General features: G+C 32.4%; 1 pseudogene; it reads left to right on the forward strand.

Annotated features, from left to right (window-relative positions):
• The window catches only part of LOC125811381 (uncharacterized), a 33,158-nt pseudogene extending 29,986 nt beyond the window's left edge, over nucleotides 1-3,172 (forward strand).
• The last annotated feature ends 5,888 nt before the right edge of the window (nucleotides 3,173-9,060 follow it).

The raw sequence follows: 9,060 nt of genomic DNA on the forward strand, positions 1-9,060 counted from the left end.
TACCAAATTTGTTCTTGAGAGCTAGGAGACGACCCCAGGCGATTTCTTAACAGTTTTCCATGACTTTTGGTGCTAAATGTAAGAATTTTACTCCCCTAATCCGTATTTCGATTCGTAGAACGTAGTTTCTTTGGTAATTATTGTTGGGGGAAAGTTTTGATCTGGGAATTATGGTGGAATAAACCCTAATTTGGATATTGTAATCATGGGTTGGTCTTGGGTTATTGGGTTTGTTATAATCCAGGTAAATTAGACCATAATTGTTGATCCTCACATTATATTGATTGTTTGTAGACCAAGAACAAGCGGAAAGAATCCGGAAAGGGAAGAATCAATGTTTCTTAGGATGATTCAAGCTTTGTTCGAGGTAGGTGATGGTTGTGATTTCATGTTTTGTGTGATGTACTTTAGTAATTGCTTCATTATTATGCATATATGCATGTGAATAAATCCTATTGATTGCACCTAATGTAATTGAGTATGAACGAATGATTGTATGTCATGAATCAACACTTGATTGTATGATTATCAAAATGTACATTGTGATTGTGATTGTGATTGTGGCTTGTTGAATGGATCAGGTGTCACGTTCCGACACACTAACTAGGATCAGATGTCACGTACCGACATATATATTGGATTGGATGTCACGTTCTGACACACTAACTTGGATCGGGTGCCACATTTCGGCGCATATATGAGATCAGGTGTCATGTCTGGCACACTAATTGGGATTGGGTACCACGTTCCAGTATACTAACAGTTTGGGTATGGGTTCCACGAGAGGACTATTGAATTGGGTTCCACGAGAGGACCATTGACTTGTCATATATACTTGTTATTGAGAATGTAGAATTTTACATTGCTCCGAAAATGATAACTGATATATATATTATGTATATGCGTGTTTTACCTTGTTGTGACTGCTTATATATATTTCGCTTACTGAAATAGCCGCGTGATCCTACCAGTACACTGTGGTTGTGTATTGATACTGCACTTGCTTGTTCTTTGTTGAGTATAGGGCATCTTCAGGTGGCTATTGATAGACCCCAACTAGGTGACTATTGAGCGTGACCGGATTCAAGGGTGAACCAGTTCTTTCAGGTTGCCATGGATCTTTCTTGTTTAAGTCCACTCTTTTCGGACTAAGACTATTTGTTTAAGGTGTTTGTTTAATTTCGGGGTTGTACCATTTTTCTTAGACCTTTTAGTTAATCAGAGTTTTGGTACAATGACTTTCAGGTTCTAGGGGTGGTTTTTCCGCATTAGTTGTTAGTCGTTTATTAAACTTCCGGAGTTTATGGGAACTCCGTATTTCTTAGGTCATTTAAACCTGCTTCCGTATCTTTAAATGTGTAGTATCTTGGTTAAGGCTGCTTAGTTCATTGTAGTAATGATTCTCCCACCGTAGGGTTAGTGTGGGTGCCAATCACAACGGTTTGGGTCGTGACATATTTAATTGGCCTTCATCCTTGATCTTCATAGAGAACTTATAGCATTTAATCCTCGAGATCCTCTCGCTGGTTAAATTATGAAAATCCTTATTATAGTTGTAGGTTGGAAGAATTGTGAAAAGGGCAAACCCTTTTCAATCATATTGAAGTTGACATGATGATATAGATTTCCTCAAGCATGTCCTCGTGTCAAGATGGAAGAGATGCCAAACTCTTCTTGACCAATCAAATTGAAACTCTCATGACAATATTTGATTAGCTAGAACGTGTCATTTCTGCTAGCATGAAACCTATATGATTGGGACAACTTTTTTTTACCATATTTTGGTTGCTATAATGATATTTGATTAAATGAAACATGTCACTTGTGCTGGGATGGAACAATTGTGATGAGAACAATTTTTTTCGATCGATTAGACTGAAGTTGACATGACGATATTTGATTGGTTTGAACAAGCCAATTCTTTTGAGTGGGAAGAATTGTGAATGGGGTGATCTTTTTCAACCAATCAAATTTTAGTTTACGTTTTTTAAAGTTTGAAACAAGTCAATTGTACACGAGGCATGTTTTTATACGTGTTTGATTTGACTACACATGTTGTATCACTTTCAACACGTGGCATGATCTTATTGACCATTTAACTTGGCTAACACATTTTTCAACACATCATACCAAATCGCGCATATTGTATTAATATATTTTAAATTTGATATAATCCAAATTAATTTTAAACCCTAAAAAGTAAAATAAATACAAGAACCTGAAAAAGCAGTATATATACAACATATATGCATATACTGGAAATAAATATAGGGTTTCACTGACGGCAGAGTGAAGTGCCCTATCATATCCAAAGAAATATAGTGAATTCCAATCAAGTTGAAATGGAATCAACTGATTTGCAGATTGTGAATTCCGATCAAATTGAAATGGCTATCACTGAAAACAACAACGGTTATGAGAGCGGAGATGATGATATCGAGTTGCAAAAGTTTCTCTTTTACTCAGCTCGATTTCATTCCGGTAAGAACTTGGAATCAAGCTCTAATAACGGTGTTGGTAAGAAACCTATAGAAATTATTATGTTATTCTAGATTCACTTAACCTAAAGAATAGTATTACTAAAAAGGGGGAATCTTCATGTACTTTCTGTGAAATCTGTAAAAATGTGTTTCCGCTGCCAAACACAATGATATGGGGCACCAGTTGCAATCATCGTTACTGTGAACAATGCATACAGAATTATATAGGTAAAAAACTCAATAAGGATATCCATGAGGTTGCTATAAAGTGTCCTGCTTCTGATTGCAGGAAAATTTTGGATATTGATTCAATAATGCCGATTGATTTTCTTATCCGAGTAAGAGATGTCAATCGACTAACGAAAGTTCTACCTTCACCACTAATTATTGATTGCCCTTTTATGGATTGTATCGGTAAACTGATTGATGATCAACGGGGATATCCAATTAGGGCATGTCCTGAATGTTGGAAACTTTTCTGTGTCAATTGTAAATCTTTACATTTTGGAATGACATGTGAGAATTATCAGTTTAGTAGGCAATTGAATTTGCTCCACTGGCAACAGCAATATAGAGGATATCGTGATGAACTAGATGAGGAGGAGGAGGAGGAGAAGGAGGAGGAGGAGGAGGAGAAGTAGGAAGAAGGAGAAGGAGAAGAAGAAGAAGAAGAAGAAGAAGAAGAAGAAGAAGAAGAAGAACAAGAAGAAGAAGAAGAAGGAGAAGGAGAAGAAGAAACTTCATGATCAAAAACTTCGATGAATATGAAAAAAGGTTAAGTTTTGTTTCCTTGGAGATAAAATAGTCATTTGAATCCTTATTTACTTAATATGCAGAGTCTATTATTGGTTGAAAAACAGTATGCAGGGTCTTTTATTTTATTTCAATTAGTTGTTGAGTTGGTGAAAAAATAATATGTTGGGTCTTTATGTTTGAATTAGTTGTTGAGTCTGTGTTGGATGGGCTTCTAGTTGTTGAGGCCTATTGTCCAATGTAAGTGTAGCTCAAAATGCGCAAAATCTTCTATTTTGTAGACAAATTGTTCTATTTTATATAGAGTTCAGGTTTGTATGACCAACTATCATGCCCATATTTCTTTTATTTTGAATCACTTGTTCAAATTATTTTTTACTACATCATTTATAAGAATATAGTATTCAAGAATAAAAAATGATTTAATTTGCTAGTGAAAATTAGGAAGGAGGTTGTACGTGTTACCCCTATCATAGGATAAGAAGTTTCACATCGGCAGAAAACAAGATGAATGTTAAGTATACAAGTAAGTAGATCTTATACTTTAATAATGTGTTTTAAAGTTGTGTGAATCTAGGCCCAAATAGAACAATATCATTAGTGGATTAGACTATTATAGATGGTATTAGAGTCACTTCTGTGTCAGCTGTGTCGATGCGAGCTAAAGTTCAACTGAGTTTCCAAAAATTCCGATAAGGTGGAGCAAACATCTTTGCTATGTCTAGGCAAATCTCATCTTATGGGGAAATTCTTAGGCAAATTTTATATGGTTGGACAAACCTCAGCGAGTACACTGAATTCATAAGAGAGGGTTTTTGTGTGGAAAAGAAGTCCACACCGGAAAAACACTTGATAAGTAAGTAGAGTTTACACTTTAGTGACGCGTTTTAAAGTCGTGTGGGTTTAGGCTCAAAGCAGACAATATCATTAGCGGTTTAGGTCATTGTTTGGTGGGAAAACGGCAATGTAGAATTATATACATATCTTTTATATGATGGGGTTTATAAGTAAGCAGGCATGACACTCTAGTGACGTATCCTAAAGCCTTGCAAGTCCATGCCTAGATCAGACAATATCACTAGCCAGTTTTATGGTGGAAAAAAGGCGGTCCAGATAATAATTTAAGGGATAGAAAAATATATTGGGGGATTTAATGGAATCAATTTGGGGGCATGATTTAGTTGTTTGCTCTTCTAGTTTTCATTTCAATTTCTCCTTTGTTAGTGAAAATTAAAATTGAAAGGAAAAAGGACATTATGACAGGTGAAGTTGGCAGGTGCTAATTTGCTAATTAAATTGCTTTTCTATTTCACACTTTATCTTTTGATTTTATTTTCGTGATTAATAACTGAACAATTGAACCAAAACTAATAACCGACCCATGAACACTCTTATCTACAACTATGCATGAGCTCTTTTTGTACAGTTTAGTTGTTCTATTCTATTTCTTACCTCAATTTGTATTTGTGTTATCAGTACTTTTATCTATTCATAAATCTCCTTGAATATATTCCAATCCATGTGTGGTATATGTGGTTCTTAGATTGTTTTTTGACAACTCCTTTCTAAACACTTTTAGCATGTCTGCTTGCAAGTCAGTGTAGTGTCTCTAAAATTCCCATTTGAATTTTCTGGTGACTAATTATGTGCCATTTAAAGTCAAAGTAACTTAACTCTTCAATTGGTATACCATTTCATCATCTTTATCTTTGTAGAATTAAATTTTCTTCAATACCAACTACAATTATTTTGGAGTCTAATGGTCCCGAATATATGTGTTTTCCTTCATATATACTCAATTTATCAATTTCATCGAAAACACACATTTTTTCTCAACCAATTGCCACACACTAAGTTCCCCACAATTGCGACATTTCACTTTCTACCACATTTAACTTTTAAATCACCAAATTCTTTAGCAATTACATTTTCTCCCAAGATACCAGAACCACTTTCCTATGTTGGTCAGTGTTGCCCCATAAGCTAGAAGGTAAAGGGATTATTTATGGGGCAATTCTGTTGCATCACCAAATGTGTTGAGTTTCACTTTGGTGAGGATTATGCAAGAGTATATAGTTGTCTATTTTTTTTTGTCATGATCAGAGTACACTTTGATAACGTTCAAATATACTTCTTGAAAAGAAATATAAACGATCGTATGCAATATATTTACCCAACTATGAGTCGGGGTCGATCCCACAGAGAATATGGAAGAATATTGTCAATAGTAAATATTTAACTCGATAGTCGTTATAAAAATGGGGGATTTAAATTGAAATAAAATAAAATAAAAACAATAAAAAGATAGCTTTGAACTAAGTATTTATTTATATTCAGATTATTAAAAGTAACTAGGAATGTGTTGCCCATAAGCTCATAACGCAGTAATCCTAATAATAGTAATCCTTTTCTAGTGTATTATATGCAAAGTGATAAGTTATGTATCTCTAAATCCTTGGTCCGGCATCTAGAGAATTTCACCCCGCACCTTGGTCCGGCTACGTGTGTATAATTTACTAACCCTTACCTTTACCTCATATTAGACATCATAATCGATGTTTGGCTTAGTTATTACTTCGCACCAATCGACACTAACCTATTAGATAGTATCACACTAAATCTATGTTGATAATTCTTTTCTTGTTAATTACCTCCTTGGTCCGGCAAGTAGTAACAAGACGAGTTCTAACGTTGGCCACCGTTAAAAAGACTTCTAAACGAAAGAATTATCAATGCATGCAAAATACTAGTCAAGAATTGCTTATTTACTATTCATACTTTGTTAATCGCTCATGGTTCCCACAACCCTAGTTATGAAAGTTAGCTACTCATTATCTCAAAAACACAATCAAAATTTATTAAAATAAATATGTTTGTGTTAATCATAAAAAGTTAAGAACAATAGCTAAACTAGCTTTTATTAATCACGAATACAAATAAATAATAAAGGAGAAGAAAGAAGAAACCACAATTCTCCGGCCTCCACGGCGGCTCTTCCAAAGTTCCTAAGCTAGAAGAAAATTTATATTGTGTCAAGTATCTTGGTTCTTGACTCCCCCCAAGAATAACTTTTCATGCCCTATTTATAAATATAGAAACCCTAAATAAAATAATTGAGTTCATCTTAAATTAGGAAATCAAAACCAAAAAGAATCGAATTCCTTTTTATTTTCGGTGAAGCTGTCCGCGTCAATTTTCTTTTGTTGTTGTAGCCTTCCATTGTGAGACGTGTACAGTAGAGGTAAAATGAAAATTTCCAATTGCTGCCGCCTTTCCTTATATACATAAATATATTATTTTATTCAATTTAATCCATTAAGCTGTCTGCTTGATTTTCTTCTTCAACCTTCCATCTTTAATTCGTTTTAGCTCCAAACTTCTTTATTTTTCCACCAATTTAATCCTACAAATAAAATATACCATTTAGCACAATTCATAAAATTCATGCTCATAAAGGACATATATAAATAATAAATGTGAGAAAATAATGATTAAAAATATGTATTTTTAGTCTCACATCACACTTAATCCAATTCTTGTCTCACTCGATGTTAGACTCCTATATTAGTTTATACACATTTTAATTGTTAGATCTACACATACTTAGACGTTAAATCTCCAGTAGGTGACATGACAACTTATCTCACTGTGTACATGATTTCGAAATCTTTGACTTTTAAGCTAGTTTTTGAGGTTAAATTATACGTATGATATCTTTTTCTTATCAATGTCATTCACCATATATCCACTTTGTTAGAGCAAAAGATGCATAAAGATGAAAGAAGCTTCTCCACAAAACCCAAAAGTTGAACCTCTACTTTATTGATCAGCGCTTTAATTTTGAATGAAGAGTTTATCAATACTTATTACGAAAGGCTAGAAGATAAGAACATTCAAAATGGTAAAGTTAGATCCTATTAAAACAAAATAAAGTTGTTCCCTTCTTTGTTTGTTTGAAACCATTATATATATCAACAATCCGCATAGTGATGTTTATGATGTTTTTTCTTAAATAATTGCATTCAAAACTCTATGAGGGCCCTCACTTGATTCTTTATTTCTTTTCATTTTAAAGAACCAATTTCATTGGTGTCATGTTCCACAATTTAAGATATCATGTTTCGAACTACTCTTCTTTTGATCACCTTTTATATTTGAAGCCTACTCCAGTTGAATCTCACTATATTCAAGGAGACGAGAGCCTTAACTTAATTGATAAAGTTATCTCTGTGTTATCAAAAAGCCTCTTGTGATTCAACCTTTTCACACATCCTATATACAGTATAAGCTTAATGCACCAGATTGTCCTTTTTACTCTCCGGTGAAATCAAAAAATTCAAAATTACAATCCTAACAATATTCTTCTCTTGAAGCCCTTTAATAATTACCACTTCATTTTTAATTTAAAAAAATCCTTCTATTAATTTAGAAGATTTTTTTTTGCCAATATCATGTTTACTACTCCAAGAAGGTACATAATTACTAATTACACTTTTAAAGAAAATATAAAAGGTAATTTGGTTAAGTAGTCCCTATGAGTAATGGTCTAAAACTGTTTTTGAATTTGATGTGTCAAAACTATATAGGGAAAAAGACAGTGGAACAAGATCTCTGTTGGTATCTATCTATCTCTTTTTCTTCTTCTTTTTTTTTTATTAATAAATGGGAATGAGACCATGTCTCATTGTCATAGTTTACACCTCACGTGCTTTCTCTCACTTTGTGTTAAAATAAAAAATAAAATAGCATTCCCTAGTCCATAGAATTGATATAATACTACATGCTAGTATACATATAAATTAAATTATTTACCTATTGAGTGAAAATTAAATTATTTACCTAATGAAATAAGAATTAATTTCCACTTAAAATATTTTTATTATTCTTTGTCCAAGTAAGTTATACTCTTTCCGTTTCAATTTATTTGATCTATTTTCCTTTTTAATCTATAAAAAATTATCCTTTTATTTTTTTTAATAATTCTTTTAGTTTCAATTTTGCTCCTGAAGAAATACGAAGAAGAAAGTGAGGAAGTAGCTAGCAACAGTCGGCAAGGCATTCCTCGATACAAATACAATACATATATTTGTTAGTTCTTATAATAAGAATTATGGTTACTGTAACACAAAATAATCAAAGTCTTATTTATAATTGTATATTTTTTCTAATACATAATATATTATTTTCTTTTGGAGTAATCATATATGGAGCTTAATATAAAAGATCTAATTACTTTTAAACTCAACAACTTATACCATAAAAAATGTATGCTACCAAGTGCTAAGAAATAAATCTTAATTTATACATAGGAAAGTTATTTAATCATATAACAAAAAAAAAAAGCTCTTGCCAAAAGAATAAATCTCAATTACAATAGAAAATCTCCCAAAATTCTAAATTAATCTCCAGTTACTCTTTAGGTAAATTAGATGAGTGTAGAAGTAAAAAGATATTCAAATGGGTGGAGTGATTGAGGTTTAAGTTTGTGTATTTGTAGGGATGAAAGGATAGTATATTTTTACTACACAAAATATAACGGCTTGAGAATATGACAGGGGAAAAGTACATACTTATAATTATTTATCATATATGGAGACTGGAGTATAATAATATAATAATATAATTATAAGATAAATATGACCCTAATGATGAAGAGAAGGCATGAATTATAAATTGAAAGTTGATGATGCATTTTCAGTTCTCTACTATTTGTACACAATACTAATAGAGTAACTACATGAAAACCCGTTATTAAATAGGAAAAAGGTGTAAAAAGGATGACTTCTATTATTTATTATTTAATTAATTATTATATTTTATAATATTT

This window comes from Solanum verrucosum, unplaced genomic scaffold (assembly GCF_900185275.1).
Source record: "Solanum verrucosum unplaced genomic scaffold, falcon-dt-bn FXZP01000293.1, whole genome shotgun sequence".
In the NCBI taxonomy this organism is placed as follows: Eukaryota; Viridiplantae; Streptophyta; class Magnoliopsida; order Solanales; family Solanaceae; genus Solanum; species Solanum verrucosum.